The following is a 14,388-nucleotide window of genomic DNA, read 5'->3' on the forward strand; positions in this document are numbered from 1 at the left end:
CAAATGTGGAGAGGTTGTAAATGAGGGATTTGTTTCGGACAAGGTTCCACTGGCAGGCACCATGCATGCCATTAGTAGCAAAGCAAAGTGATGATGGGGTCTTCCTTGCTGAAGGATTAAGATGTGGAACTTGGTTATCATTGACTGGAGAAGATTTTCTTCCGTTAAGCAGCAAGAAGCAACCATCATCCATCTTGATACAGGTTGAATCTCTGATTTACCATTTAGTTTGCATGGGTTGCATTTTTCGACATCACTGCATATTGTCTAATAGCATTGATTAAATTATTTTACAGTGTGCACAAAAATTGTTGGGCAAGGTGAAATTATTTCAGCCTAAATTACAACTTTTAGGATCAAAACTTTAAAACACCCCATTTTATTAGTGCTTTAAATTTTTAAATCTCTGCTACAAACCTAAAAACCCAATTTAATAGTTGGGAGATTTGCACGTTGTTGCGAATTGATATCCAAGCTTGCACAGCCACATCTTTTTGTAAGGCTGGTGAAGCTTAAGGGCCTATCCCACTTAGGCGATTTTTTCGGCAACTGCCGGAAAATAGGCTGTCGCCACATGGTCGTGGAGTGACGCAGGGTGACGCCTGTAGTGTCGTGAGTTCTCTCCTCAAGTGTCGTAACTTTTTTCTTGTCGCCACTGGATTTTGAAATGTTCAAAACCTTTCGGTGACAGTGGACTAGACGTTGCCTGTCTTTTCCTGTCATAGATGCTGTCGTAAGTTGTCTTAGGTTGTCGCCAGGATGACGCCAGGTGATGTTGGTTGTCGCCGGGTGTTGACCTCGATGAATTCCATTGGCGACAACCTACGTCATCCTACGTCAACCAGCGACAGTACCGGCGTCCATAGAAGTCTTCAGTTGTCTTCATTTGTCGCCAACAGGTTCGTAGCTTGTCGCGGGTGGAGATAGGTTGACTTCGGTTGTCGTAGGTTGCCGCCTGTGCGGTCGAAGGTTGTCGTAGTCGTCGTTGTGGTTGTCGTAGGTGTGGTCGTAGGTGGACGTGAGGAATTGTGTCGTCGGTTGACGTATCTTGTCGTAGCTTGACATCGACTAGGTGGTACCTTGTCGTAGACATTGTCATAGGGTGCGTCCATTTCGGCGTACCGCTATGACTGTGACTGTCGCCGGCAGTCACCTAAAAAAATCGCTTAAGTGAGACAGGCCCTTTATGAGTCAAGAATGGGGAGAATACATTACTAACCCGTATAGGCAGCAAGAAAATTAGTTTCAATTCTATTTATTTTCCTGTGCACTGCGGCTTTTGTAGTGATTAGGGGGGGAAACTTGCCTGCATTAGATGCTGAGGTCCCAGCATGTCTTGTTTACTTTTCAGCAGGGACATCAGCAGCAGTGTTGCTGTTGACATCAGCCATGTAAAGTAAGTGAGCCATAAATCACTTCACTGCAACTTTGCTTATATCTACACTTATGAAGATCATAATGGAGAAAGACTTTACAAGGTTTACAATTCTTGTTATAAATTCATTAATGTGATGGATTTGGAAAAAAAAAACATGTCCAGGAAGTATTTTATCACGGGAAGAGATTATGGAATGGAGATGGCAAAGAGTGGGGAGGGAGGGTTTGGTGGCGGGGCTGCGGGGATTGAGGTGTCACTGTTTCCCTGGAGCATTTTGTACCCTGAGACCTTTGTACTCGCTAGGTGGCACGGTGGCGCAGCAATAGAGTTGCTGCCTTTCAGAGCCAGAGACCTGGGTCCGATCCTGATTAAAGGTGCTGTCTGGATGGAGTTTGTACGTTCTCCGCGTGACCTGCGGGGTTACTTTGGGTGCTTTGGTTTCCTCGCACACTCCAAATAAGTACAGGTTTGGTAGATTAATTGGCTTGATAAAATTGTAAATTGTCCCTAGTGTTGAGGATAGTGTTAGTGTGCGGGGATCGCTGGTCAGCGCGGATTCTGCCCGTCAAAGGGTCTGTTTTTGTGCTGTATCTCTAAACAAGACAACCCAAGTTTGACAACTGCTGTCTATAGTTCTTTTCCAATATAATGTAATAACTGGTGTCAATAGACAATAAACAATGGATGGGAGTAGGCCATTCGGCCCTTCGAGCCAGCATCGCCATTCACTGTGATCATGGCTGATCATCCACAATCAGTAGCCCGTTCCTACCTTCTCCCCATATCACCTGACTGCTATCTTTAAGAGATCTATCTAACTCTCTTGAAAGCATCCAGAGAATTGGCCTCCACTGCCTTCTGAGGCAAAGAATTCCACAGATTCACAACCTACTGGGTGAAAAAGTTTTTCCTCATCTCCGTTCGTAAGCCCCTGTCCCACTTTCCCGAGTTGCTCACAAATTCTCCCGAGTTTTCCACTTGATTCAAACTCTGGGAATGTCCGTAGGAGTCCGTAGATATTTCGTAGCGGCTCGTAATGCCAGCCGTAGGTACTCTGGTCATCAGATAAGTCGGGACGTTTTTTCAGCATGTTGAAAAATGTCCACGAGTAAAAAAAAAAAGCCCCGAGTACCCACGGCTGGCTATTACCGTAATCCTCCGAGTTTGAATCAAGGGGAAAACTCGGCAGAATTCATGGTAACTCGGGAAAGTGGGACAGGGGCTTAAATGGCTTACCCCTTATTCTTAAACTGTGGCCCCTGGTTCAAATCACCTGATGGTTTCCATCGATTGGCTCTTGCTTTGATCATACTGTGATTTCCTTTCCAATAAGACAAAAACATTTGGAGCGGCCCGTATTTTAATTGACGTATGTGCTTGGTTGACGAGGTCTCACAGGCGGGAAACAAACAAAACCACAGTTGCTGCAATCTGAAACAAAATCAAATGCTGGAAGAACTCAGATGGTCAAGTATCATTTGCAGAAAGAGAAACCAGTCAGTGTCAGTGACCTTTTCCCAGACGTGGCACAGTTAATCCTGTTCATGGTGGCATTTGTCTAAATACATTACTTTCTGAGTGGTTTTAGTATTAATCCAGGGAGTGCAGCACTGTTTATCCTGCTCAACAACACTCCTGAAAATGTCTGTCAGCTGCAATGGCAACCAATTCTTAAACTGTTAAACAATGAATCATCCCTGTTCTATGCCCCAGGCTTCTGTGCAGCCTGTTTTAAATCTCTTGTCCGATTTTTTTTTTTTGCTGGAGGCAAACATTTGGAACATCATTTCACCTGTAGGGGAAGCTAGTGGAAGGGCCACACTGCAGGGCTGCCAACAATGGGTGAGAGTTGAGAGTGAGAAATTGCGAGGGAGCGTAGCGACCGAGGCGGGGGGTGTGGGAGGGTGTGTTCCCCCTCCCATAGTAGGCTCCGGAGGCGGCACCAACGCCCCCACTCACCCGGTCCGCTCCTGGCTCCAGGCCGGGGTTAAAACTCCATGGGGTGTGGACAGAGCGGTCGACGGACATAGAGCCGCCGGAGGTGAGGGTGGGAGGTGTGTGCCGTGCCTCAGGGGGGTTGGGGGAGGGGGTTGGTGCTGGGACCACCGCCGTCGTGTCTGCATGGGAGAGACTAAACTACTTTGTATTCCCCCAAAATCATCCCACAGGCCGGTAGTTTGACAGCCCCGCTTTAAACCAATCCCCTCTAGTGCTTGAATCACATATCCTGGGAAAAAGACTATACATTCACCTGATATTCCCCTCATGGATTTTACTCACCTTTAAAACAATTTCTGCTTTATTTTGAACTTTCAGCACCCGTTGATTTTTGAGCATGAGAAATTTTGTGATCAACGTGAGAACATGAGAATTTTGTGAAATGCGTGAGAGTTGGCAGCCCTGCTAATAATGCAAACATTTAAGCAAGTTCCAATTGTTTGGACAAAAATCACTTATTACTGCTTTATAACAGTTAAGTTACTTTAAGACCATTTCAGAAATGATGGCACTCAACAAACAATCAACTAACAAATTAAAGCAAACTAAAAAGAAATTACATGTTCCCTTTCCTGACTCTACCTCTACCTCATAAGTACTTTAACGCTGTTAACAGAGCAAAGGGATATTAATCTCAAGAATCAAAATGAGGAAAGTGGGGGCAATTTTGCTTAAATGGTCATTCTAAGCCCATTCAGATCTGCATAGAGTCAGAGTTATACAACATGTACATGGTTGGCCCAATTTGTCCATAATGATCAAGTGGGCATTCTGCGTGCACAGGGACTGGCTGCCGTTCCCAGATCAGCTCGCTTCCCAGGGACTGGCTGCAGTTCTCAGGTCGGCTCGCCTGCCCTGACCCTGCGAAAACGAATTGAAAAAAAACGCGGTTTTTCGGATTACGGGCCAGATTCAGCCCGTGTGCCGTAGGTTGCCGAACCCTGTCCTAGATGTTTGGCCTCATTGTGGTCCCCCCATGTTTTACAACCGATTCACCTGGTTAGTTCTATCTCCGGCTGCTTCATGTTGTCAGCATCTGCACATCCAACCAAGAAAGAAGAGAAGAGATACGACGTCACTCACAGCCGCCAACCGACGTGCTTCCACAGACCGCACAGATCGTTGTGATGTGGTGCAAAGAGACAAACTGTGCAGGGACTGAAGACTGCATGAGAATTCTGTCATCAGCATGAGAATTGGCTGAAATGTGTGACTCTCACGCTCAAAGCGTGAGAGTTGGCATCCCTGTCTAAGGCCAGGTTGTGACAACAGACGCACAGGGAGACACATACACAAAGGAAGACACACACACACACACACACAGGGAGACAGACACACACACACACAGGGAGACAGACACACACACGCACAGGGAGACAGACACACACACACACAGGGAGACAGACAGACACACACACAGGGAGACAGACAGACACACACACAGGGAGACAGACACACACACACACAGGGAGACAGACAGACACATATACACACACACACACACACAGGGAGACAGACACACACACACACGGGGAAACAGACAGACACACACACACACACACAGGGAGACACACACACAGGAGACACACACACACAGAGACACGCACACACACACAGGGAGACACACACAGGAAGGTACACACACACACACACGAGGAGCCACACACAGGGAGACAGACACACACACACCTTTCCTCCACCCCCTACATCCTCCCCACTCCCTCTCTCTTTCCTCCCCCTCCCTCTCTTTCCTCAGCCACCCTCTTTTTTCTCACCCATCCCTCCCTTTTTTTTTTTCCCTCTCTCCCCTCCCTCTCCCCTCCCTCTCTTTCCCCGGCCGCCCAATGGGGAGTCTGGCGGGCACAATGTAGCGTGGATTGGCGGCGTTGGCGCTGCCGTGTGAGTTGAAGGGCAGGAGGGAGGGAGCGAGGGAGCGAGGTTGCCGCGGCAGCCGGCAGCGCAACGCTCGCAGACGGCGCACAAAAGCGCTGACACCCGCTGCCCGGGTCCGACGCGCTTCCCCAATCCGTGCAGATCGCTGTCATGTGGCGCAAAGAGACAAACTGTACAGCAAAGATCCTATAGCTCCGTTGTGCAGGGATCTTTGCTGTGCAGGGACTGAAGACAGAGACTGAAGACAGAGCATGAGAATTCAGTCATCAGCGTGAGGGCGTGAGAATTGGCTGAAATGCGTGAGTGTCACGCTCAAAGCATGAGAGTTGGCAGCCCTGACACTGACAGTTTGCTCAGAATATTCTAGTAAACTGGGATCAGATTAACTTCTGGTCACATGTGCATAAAAGGAATAATATCTGACTCTACCTTCAACATGGTAATCTGCAGAAGAATTTATGGAAACCAATGGAATATCACAAATCCTAGCCAGATGAATACAGTGTAGGTCAATATTGTTGTTTGTCAGTCCATGGCAACTAGTCTATACAGTTGTGATGTGTATGGAGTTGGCTGATATGACCAATCTGGGCTTTAAAGTTCCTTTTATACAGGCGAGAGAGGATTAGGGATAATACAGCATCAATGGTTCTTGATTTTTGAGATTTGTGTGCCTACTTTGCTTCCTCCATTCTCGCCTGGACGGACACCACATTTTACTGTTGGGGATACTGATTTTAGATGATCATCCATGATCATATTGAATGGATCGAAGGGCCGAATGGCCGACTCCTGCACCTATTTTACTGTTTCTATGTTTATACGGATATGCCAAACAGAATGATCCAATGCTTGCTGCTCCCATTGGCGTGCGTCAATGTTGCCATTTTCCAGGTATGTTGGAAGCAATGATACCAGTATTTTTGGTTGGAAGAGAGTCTTTGAATCTCTTTTTCTGTCCATCGCGTGATCATTTGTCATCAGTCAGCTCCCCGTAAAGTACAGTGCCCTCCATCATGTTTGGGACAAAGACCCATTGTTATTTATTTGCCTCTGTACTCAACAATTTGAGATTTGTAATAGAATAAAATCACATGTGGTTAAAGTGCACATAGTCAGATTTTAATAAAGGCCATTTTTGTACATTTTGTTTTCACCATGTAGAAATTACAGCAGTGTTTATACATTGTCCCCCCCCCCCCCATTTCAGGGCACCATAATGTTTGGGACACAGCAATGTGATGTAAATGAAAGTAGTCATGTTTAGTATTTTGTTGCATATCCTTGGCATGCAAGGACTGCTTTAAGTCTGTGATTCATGGACATCACCAGTTGCTGGGTGTCTTCTCTGGTGATGCTCTGCCTGGCCTGTATTGCAGCCTTCTTTAGCTTATGCTTGTTTGGGGGGCTAGTCCCCTTCAGTTTTCTCTTCAGCATAATAAAGTCATGCTCAATTGGGTTCAGATCGGGTGATTGATTTGGCCACTCAAGAATTGACCATTTTTTAGCTTTGAAAAACTCATTTGTTGCTTTAGCAGTATGTTTAGGATCATTGTCTTGCTGTAGAATGAACCGCCGGCCAATGAGTTTTGAGGCATTTGTTTGAACTTGATAGGATGTGTCTATACACTTCAGAATTCATTATGCTACTACCTTCAGCAGTTGTATCATCAATGAAGATAAGTGAGTCAGTACCTTCAGCAGCCATACATGGCCAGGCCATAACACCCTCACCACAGTGTTTCACAGATGAGGTGGTATGCTTTGGCTCTTGGGAAGTTCCTTCTCTCCTCCATACTTTGCTCTTGCCAACACTCTTATATAAGTTAATCTTCGTCTCATCTGTCCACAAGACCTTTTTCCAGAACTGTGGTTGCTTTTTTAAGTACTTCTTCGCAAACCGTAACCCGGCCATCCTATTTTTGCGAATAACCAGTGTTTTGCATCTTGCAGTTTAGCCTCTATATTTCTGTTCATGAATTCTTCTGCGGACATTGGTCATTGACAAATCCACACCTGCCTCCTGAAGAATGTTTCTGATTTGTTGGACAGGTGTTTGGGTTTTTTTCTTTATTATAGAGAGAAATCTTCTGTCATCAGTTGTAGAGGTCTTCCTTGGTCTGCCAGTCCCTTTGCAATTAGTAAGCTCACCAGTGCTCTCTTTCTTCTTAATGACGTTCCAAACAGTTGATTTTGGTAAGCCTTAGGTTTGGCTGATGTCTCTAACAGTTTTATTCTTGTTTCTCAGCCTCATTGACTTCTTTGACTTTCATTGACACAACTTTGGTCCTCATGTTGATAAACAACAATAAAAGTTTCCAAAGGTGATGGAAAGACTGGAGGAAAGACTAGGTGCTGAGAGCTCTCTTATACCTTTAGGAGGCATCTAAACACACCTGAGCAATTACAAACACCTGTGAAGCCATGTGTCCCAAGCATTATGGTGCCTTGAAATGGAGGGACTAAACACATAAACACAGCTTTAATTTCTACATGGTGAAACCAAAATGTATAAAAATACCCTTTAGTGAAATCTGACAATGTGCACTTTAACCACATGTGATATTTTCTTTTACAAATCTCAAATTGTGGAGTACAGAGGCAAATAAATATATGAAAGGTCTTTTACCCAAACAATATGAAGGGCACTGTTGCTGTTTTGGTATTCTGTCATCAGGCTTTCTTTTGACATGCTCTACCCACCTGATCTGTGATTCTTTCAACAATGTGTAAATGACAGGGAATTGTCTGGAACACAAGTTGTCAATGATCTTGTCTTGTTCACTTGATGTGAAATATTCTGTGAAGACAGGCCATGTGGAAGTGATTGAGCTGTCTGTCTGGCATGTCTCCTGTCCACTGTCCCTTTCTTAAAAACATGGAGTTGGGTGGATATGACAACTGCACAATAACCTTTGGCTTGTTTTTTAGGCTGATTCCTCTTGTTCCACACATTCCATCTCGGTCTTTCAAAAGCAGAGCTGGCTTTTGCTATCCTGTTGTTTACTGTCATCAGTTGCGAGTGACCTTGAGAGAATGTTGCCAAGGCATGTGAACTTTTTACTTCTGGCCTCTGAACATTCACAGGGATGTTTAGTTCTGAGTATGAGGTGCTTGGTGCAAGTTGTAGCAATGTTACAACATTTTGAGATTTTAAAAATCAAGTCTGCAATTTATCCCATCAGATAAAGCATAAAAAGAAGTTTAATTTGACACCTAATTCACTTTCATATCTTCAGTATTAAAAAGGTTATGGCAATTTTCATACTCTGAAATTAGCATCTTGCTCCCTATTGCTTTTCCATTGACTTAACACAAAAGCTGTGTTGAGGACAGTCAAAAGCCCATAACCTTCTTAAAGATTAAGAGAACTGAATGAAATTTTCAGTTATTATAGATTAAAGCATTCTGAGACGAATATGAAGCAATCTTAGTTGGATGACCTGAAATTAATGCATATAATTAGTTAGTTACCTAATTGTATCTAATTACAAAATTCAATTACTAGATCTAAACATCTATCCATTTCTTAAGAAAAGGTTAACATTTTTAAATAGCCTATAAAAGCCTGTGTCCAAATAACATTCACACAAAAATTCACAATATAACATGATTTTTAAATCTCATTGTCATGAATTTATAGGCCAAATGGGTGGAATTTAATGTTTATTTCCCGTAAAATAATGGGCATTTTAATCATCTTGCGAGTAGGTTTTTGTGGAACGCGATCGATTGGAACGTTGCGGTTGCAGTGAATTTGGCAAGGCAAGGCAAGGCAACTTTATTTATATAGCACATTTCATACACGAGGCACTCAAAGTGCTTCACATAAAGACATGTCATACAATAAATGAAATAATAAAATGAAATAAAATAGAAGAACTAAAAGAAAAGAAAAGCAAAATTAAAAATGCATTATAAAAAATGCATTATAGTTAAGATTTAGCTGAAAGCTAAAGTAAACATAAAAGTTTTCAGGCTTGTTTTAAAAGTGGTCAAAGTTGAGGCAAGTCTTAAATCTTCAGGAAGTTTATTCCAGCTATTTGTTGCATAGTAACTAAATCCTGCTTTCCCATGTTTTGTATTTACTCTGGGAATCACTAGCAGATTGGTTTCAGAAGATCTTAGCGGTCTAGAAGGCTTATATAGTGGAAGCATGTCAGTGATATACTTTGGCCCTAAACCATGTAGTGATTTATAGGTGAGCAGCAGGATTTTAAAATCAATTCTCTGACGTACAGGGAGCCAATGTAAGGATTTAAGAATTGGTGTAATGTGTTCAAATTTTTTGGTCTTTGTTAGAACTCTAGCAACAGCGTTCTGAACAAGCTGTAGCTGCCTGACAGTTTTTTTTGGAAGACCTGCAAGGAGACCGTTACAATAATCTAGCTTACTATTAATAAAGGCATGTACAAGTTTTTCTAAGTCTTGAGCTGACATGAGTCCTCTTAATCTTGCTATGTTTTTGAGGTGATAGTAGGCCGATTTTGTTACTGATTTGATGTGACTGTCGAAATTTAAATCTGAATCCATAATGACCCCAAGATTTCTGGTTTTGTTTGAAGTTTTCAGGGACAGAGAGTGAAGGTGTTGGGTTACTTTAAGCCTTTCTTTTTTAGCACCAAAAACAATTATCTCCGTTTTGTCCTTATTTAGTTCGAGAAAATTTTGGCACATCCAGTCTTTGACTTGCTCAATGCACTGGCACAACAGATCTATTGGGCGATAGTCATTTGGTGATAGCGCTACATAGATTTGAGTGTCATCGGCATAGCAGTGGTGGTCAATATTATTATTTCGCATGATTTGCCCTAGTGGGAGCATGTAGATGTTGAATAAAGAGGGCCCTAAGATCGAACCTTGCGGGACACCACACGTCACGTTGGTTGGTTCTGATACAAAGTCGCCAATGGAAACAAAATAGTTCCTATCTTGTAAATATGACCTGAACCAACTTAAGACTGTGCCTGAGAGCCCCACCCATTTTTCCAACCTGTCCAAAAGTATTGAGTGATTAACAGTGTCGAATGCAGCACTGAGGTCTAATAGCATTAATATTGAAACTTTGCCAGAGTCTGTGTTAAGACGGATGTCGTTTACAACTTTAATAAGGGCGGTCTCGGTGCTATGAAGAGGTCGAAATCCTGACTGGCAGTTGTCGTAGCAGCCAGTTGAAGCCAGGAAGTGATTAAGTTGCTGGAGGACAACTTTCTCAATGATTTTACTTATGAAAGATAGGTTTGATATTGGTCTATAGTTGTTAATAATAGAGGCATCTAGGCTCCGCTTTTTTAAAAGAGGTTTAATAACTGCAGTTTTCAAGGCTTTTGGGAAATTGCCTGATTGAAGAGAGCTGTTAACTATTTGCAGTATGTCTATTGCTAGGCAGTCAAAAACATTCTTAAAGAAGTTGGTAGGTAAAGCATCAAGGCAGCAGGTGGATGGCCTTAGTTGTGTCACCGTTTCTACAAGAGTTTTAGAGTCTATGACATTAAAGCATGTCATCATTGCCACGTTACCTTTGCCTAAACAGGGTGGTGATCCATCATTTTTGCAACCAGAGACTTGGGAATCTGTGAAATTCTTTGCCACAGAAGGCAATGGGGGGCAATTCACTGGATGTTTTCAAGAGAGAGTTAGATATAGCCCTTAGGGCTAACGGAATCAAGGGATATGGGGTGAAAGCAGGCACTGATTTTGCCCTGCACATCTCCATTAAATGTTTCCCCTCTCACCTTACAACTATGCCCTCTAATGTTGGACATTTCCACCCTGGGGAAAAAGGATCTGACTGCTACATTGGATCCTGTCCACCTGCCAATTAAAAGTTTCATGTTCAGCAGTGGAGAAGAGCTTTTTCCTTAAAGGGCTTTCTCACGGTGCGACCTGACCCAAGACCTAACAAGAGTTTGACATCTGGGAACCTCCTGCGATAACAGTACGGCATTCGTGGACCACCGAGGACCTCCGTGGCGCTATCGTGTAACTTTGTAAGGTCGGGAGAAAATTCAAACATTTTTGAATTTCTCCAAGAGTGACTTGAGCACTTTTTGGTGAGCGTTGCAACATTGTATGAAGCAGATGCCAGTGCGATACCCGTGCGATATCCGTAATGACTCTTGCGGGTACCGTGGGAACTCCTGCGAACGGTAAACCCGGAAGCTTGACAGAGGGGACATAAGGTGAGTAATAGGTATTAAAGGGGGCTTTGGGTATGGAGGAAGGGAAGGGGGGGGGGGGGTGCTCGGGGTGATTACAATGCTCTCTGGGGTGCGGGAAGAAGGGTCTCGAAAAGCAACTCGCCGCTTTGCTCTTAAGACAAATTGCTTCGATTTTAATCTCCCCGCAGTACAAGGAAGTAGAGGCAAGGTTGCGCCGTGTGTTGGAAGGAACTGCAGATGCTGCTTTAACCCGAAGATAGACACACAAAAAACTGGAGCACTTCATCGGGTCAAGCAGCATCTCTGGAGAGAATGAATAGGTGACGTTTCGGCTCGAGAGTTTCGGGTCTGAAGAAGGGTCTCCCAACCCGAAACGTCACCTATTCATTCTCTCCAGAGATGCTGCTTGACCCCCCCCCCCACCCTTCCCTTCCTCCACACCCCAAGCCCCCTTTAATACCTATTACTCACCTTATGTCCCCTCTGTCAAGCTTCCGGGTTTACCGTTCGCAGGAGTTCCCACGGTACCCGCAAGAGTCATTACGGATATCGCACGGGTATCGCACTGGCATCTGCTTCATACAATGTTGCAACGCTCACCAAAAAGTGCTCAAGTCACTCTTGGAGAAATTCAAAAATGTTTGAATTTTCTCCCGACCTTACAAAGTTACACGATAGCGCCACGGAGGTCCTCGGTGGTCCACGAATGCCGTACTGTTATCGCAGGAGGTTCCCAGGTGTCAAACTCTTGTTAGGTCTTGGGTCAGGTCGCACCGTGAGAACCGGCCATTACTTTTCTTTGAAAGTCAAATTGAAATACGTTTTCCATCTGTACTCTGAATGAACTAGGCACTCAAATACACCTGGACCATTTCTGACACTTCCCTACCATTCCTTGACCTCACTATGTCCATCGCAGGCGATAGACTTCTGACCGACATCCACTATAAACCCACTGACTCCCATGGCTATCTAGACTACTCTTCTACCCACCCTGCTTCCTGTAAGGACTCCATCCCCATCTCCCAACTCCTCCGCCTACGCCGATCTGCTCCCAGGATGAGGCGTTCCACACCAGGGCATCGGAAATGTCCTCATTCTTTAGGGAACGGGGGTTCCCCACCCCCACTATAGATGAGGCTCGCACCAGGGTCTCTTCCATACCCCGCAACACTGCTCTCTCTCCCCATCCCCGCACTCGTAACAAGGGCAGAGTCCGCCTAGTCCTCACCTTTCACCCCACTAGCCGTCACATACATCAAATAGTCCTCTGTCATTTTCGCCACCTCCAACGTGACCCCACCACTCGCCACATCTTCCCATCTCCCCCACAATCTGCTTTCCGCAAAGACCGCTCCCTCCATAACTCCCTTGTCAATTCTTCCCTTCCCTCCCGCACCACCCCCTCCCCAGGCACTTTCCCTTGCAACCGCAAGAGACGCTACACTTGTCGCTTTACCTCCCCCCTCGACTTCATTCCAGGATCCAAGCAGTCGTTCCAGGTGTGACAGAGGTTCAACTGCATCTCCTCCAACCTCATCTGTTGCATCCGCTGCTCCAGATGTCAGCTGATCTACATCGGTGAGACCAAGGGTAGGCTTGGCGATCGTTTCGCCGAACACCTCCGCTTGGTCCGCATTAACCAACCTGACCTCCCGGTGGCTCAGCACTTCAACTCCCCCTCCCATTACGAATCCGACCTCTCTGTCCTGGGCCTCCTCCATGGCCAAAGTGAGCACCACCGGAAATTGGAGGAGCAGCAGCTCATACTTCGCTTGGGAAGTCTGCACCCTAGCGGCATAAACATTGAATTCTCCAATTTCCGATAGCCCTTGCTGTCTCCTCCCCTTCTCAGCTCTCCCTCAGCCCTCAAGCTCCTCCTCTTCCTTTTTTCTTTCTTCTCCCTGCCCCCCTTCTTCAGTCTGAAGAAGGGTTTCGGCCCGAAGCGTTGCCTATTTCCTTCGCTCCATAGATGCTTCTGCACCCGCTGAGTTTCTCCAGCACTTTTGTCTACTTCTGAATGAACATGCGGTTTAAAAAAGAGATTCACCTTCTGACTTAAAACCATAAACGGTGCTATGCATTAACTTTGAGGGGAAAAAAACAAATTGCAGTCTTCCAATGATAAAAGGATATGTTTTCTAATTTCTCTTTATATTAAATTCAGTAATTGGCAGTTTTATATAGTTTTGTTCCTACTGGTAATCTCCTTTAACACAGTGCCATCTAATTCTTGTGTAATATGAAAGTTAGTTTGCAGCATTATAATGCTTATTTAGTGAATAGAAGAAATACGCCATTTATAGGTTATTATGAGTTCAAGAATGGGGGAAAAAATCCAATTATAGCTTCTCACTATTAACATTCTGTCGCGCTTCCGATTGTATTTTAGCCACTGGTTTTCTGCCCTTTCCTTTGTTTAATCTTCTAAAGAAAGGTGCTTTTTAAAATTTCAATATATCATGTCTTTAAACCCCATCATATTCAATTAACCAGCTTTTATGCAGCGTTATTAATGTTGTTCGGTCATCAAACATGACAGCAAACCTTGCACAACAAATAGCAAAAGAGAGCATTGTGAGTTGGGAGATGAACTGGGTCAGGACCTCTTTGATTCAATAATTGCAGTGGTAGCTTTCAAGCCAGTAGAACAGATTGAAACAAAACAAGTTTAATATCTCTTTGCTGGTTGTGTTCATCTCTTCGTTTAGAGTCATGCAGCGTGGAAACAAGCCCAGCGGCCCAACTTGCCCACACCGCCCAACATCTCCCATCTACACTAGTACCACCTGCCTGTGTTTGGCCCATATCCCTCTAACCCTATCCTGTCCATGTACCTGTCTAAATGTTTCGTAAAAGTTGCGATAATATCTCTCCTGACTACCCCCTACGGCATTTCGTTCGACATACCCACCAACCCTTGTGGAAAAAAAAAGTGACCCCTCAGGTTTCTATTAA

The 14,388-nt window shown here is 44.5% G+C and overlaps 1 protein-coding gene across 1 annotated transcript in view; it reads left to right on the plus strand.

The window, feature by feature from the left end:
- The window catches only part of adamts12 (ADAM metallopeptidase with thrombospondin type 1 motif 12), a 596,791-nt gene that overhangs the window by 94,015 nt on the left and 488,388 nt on the right, over positions 1-14,388 (plus strand). The window lies entirely within an intron of this gene.

The sequence above is a fragment of the Amblyraja radiata genome, chromosome 1 (genome assembly GCF_010909765.2).
Source record: "Amblyraja radiata isolate CabotCenter1 chromosome 1, sAmbRad1.1.pri, whole genome shotgun sequence".
In the NCBI taxonomy this organism is placed as follows: domain Eukaryota; kingdom Metazoa; phylum Chordata; class Chondrichthyes; order Rajiformes; family Rajidae; genus Amblyraja; species Amblyraja radiata.